This window comes from Saccopteryx leptura, chromosome 1, assembly GCF_036850995.1.
Source record: "Saccopteryx leptura isolate mSacLep1 chromosome 1, mSacLep1_pri_phased_curated, whole genome shotgun sequence".
NCBI lineage: Eukaryota > Metazoa > Chordata > Mammalia > Chiroptera > Emballonuridae > Saccopteryx > Saccopteryx leptura.
In genome coordinates, this window is record NC_089503.1 from 230788863 (window position 1) to 230791080 (window position 2218).

The 2218-nt window shown below is 34.4% G+C and overlaps 1 pseudogene; it reads right to left on the reverse strand.

Moving 5' to 3' along the window:
- Positions 1-890: 890 nt before the first annotated feature.
- LOC136390099 (U2 spliceosomal RNA) lies at positions 891-992 on the reverse strand (annotated as a pseudogene).
- Positions 993-2218: the final 1226 nt, after the last annotated feature.

Consider the following 2218-nt stretch of genomic DNA (forward strand, 5'->3'; position numbering starts at 1 on the left):
AAATGTACCTTTGTAATTGTTGAAATGGTATGATTTGTCATGTTGTAATTTGTGTAATGTGCCTAATTTCCTTGTGCAGGAATACCTGTGCTTTAGATTGTGAAGCGAGCAAAAGGGGTGGAATGTTGGTCAAATAAGTTTGTAAATATGATATATATGTTTGCTCGCTTATAGTTTGCATTGGATATGGGGGGCCAGGCTGTAAGCAGGCAGGATTCTTATAGCCTAAGGCTTAGTTTTAAAACTAATTCTTTCCCACTCTAAGTGACTTTGTATCCGAGACTTCCTTGCTTATATATTGGATTAAAGGTATTGATTTCTACACTATAAATTTGGGCAGACCGGGATCTTTCTCTCTCTTGATTCCTGAGATTAGCATTAGAGAAGAGAGCAGAAAAAGTCCACATGGAAGAGAGGAGAAGCAGCCAAGATGATGTAGTGCTGAAGGAGAAGCCAGTTTGTGCAGAGAGAAGGAGATGGGGAACAGAGGTGAATAAGACTGGTGAGGTACAAACTTTTGATTCTAGGAAAATTTGGATAAATCAGTAGCTTTGTGAGCACTGAATGAGTGAGTTTTGGAGCCCAGTATGTGTTTTTACTTGCCCACTGGGTGCAAGCTAGGATTAAAGCTAATGGCCTACCAATTCTTGGCTCCATTGTTTCATTACCATCTCTCCGAATCAAATGCAAACCTGCATGGGCTGGGTGGCTGTGATGGTGGCTATGGCTACTGGCTTTACAGCATGTAAGCATAATTACAATAAAAAATATTACAAATGTTTTTATTATGCATTTATTATATTATACTGTATTATTGTTGCAATGAATAAAATGTTTCTTTTATTTACGATATTTTTTTTAATTTATTTTTGTCCTCCTTTTCATTGTAAAAAAGTTGGTCACCTTTGTTACCAGATTGCCAGCTGCTGGCGTAGATTTTAAACTGATAAAAACAGATACACTTAATCTTAGCCGAAAGGTCAAGAAGCAATCCTGGTAGTGTAGATTTTGTTGTGAGTTTGAGGGCAGCAGAGGTTCTAGTCACCTCATATTTCAAGTTTTTCGTGCCCACTAAGTTTGATTAGCAGTTACAATACACCATTTAAAGAGAGGTACATTTTAAAAAAGATTTTTGTGACTTCTATTAGTAGTGTTAATATTGCTTTTTAAAATGTTTTTAAAAAGGCTTTTACATGCTAAGAAATGCAAAGAAACTGTATTAAAGAGTTTCAAATCTCAAAGTTTCATAAATTGAAAAGAAATTCAGGTAAATTCACAACGAAGGGCATATAATCAGTATGGTAGGGACATTTACTCCCACTAAGTTCTCGTAAGTACAAATCAACTAAAAATCATTCACATGTACCCCTAGTAGTCATCTTTTGCATAATTCTTTTTTAGTTAATACTCCGCTAATGTTCTTGCCAACTGCAAATGTAGTAGGTTGTGTCAACAGAGAAAGAACAACCTTTGACAAGAATACAAATGAAAAAGAGAAATGGGATGTGGGTGGTAACAATGATAAGTTAGATCTTTACAAAGAGTTTTAGCTTTGTCAAAAGATAGTTAAGTGCTGCTTAAAGCTTTATAATTGCTTCTTATGCAAAATTTGCAAAAAAATTTGTCAAGTGCAAATGCAAGGTCTTTTACCATCTCAAACCATTAAGTTTCCAATGTTACTAACTAAAAAAAAAAGATTCAATATCTTTTTCTTAAATACTTTTCTAAAAACCCCTCAGAACTCATTTTCCTTTATTACTCTTCTTAGCACCATCTAGATATATGTACACAGTGTTTTAAGTGAAAAAATGCTTTATTCAAAACTATAAATTATACATTAAAATAAAAATAAACATACATTTTGTTTCTTTATAGAATGACCATTTTCACTTTTAACTATTCAGATACTTGTTTTGTTTTTAGAAATAACAAAGCATGATTCAATGCACTGACAAAGAGGAGACAAGACAATCAAAAATCTAAGATGGCAACTCATTTTTTATGCAGGATCTAGTCAGTTCCCTGTATACCTAGACCTGGACTGTCCAACGATAGCTTCCAGCTTCATGTGACCATTGGACACTAGGAAAGTGGGTGGTGATAACTTAATTGAACCAGAAGGCCATTAGAGTGATGTGGCTCTAATGCCATGGCAGCTTACATAACCAACCCCAAATTCAAACCTGTAAATGTCTCAGGGATATAAAATTGAAACATA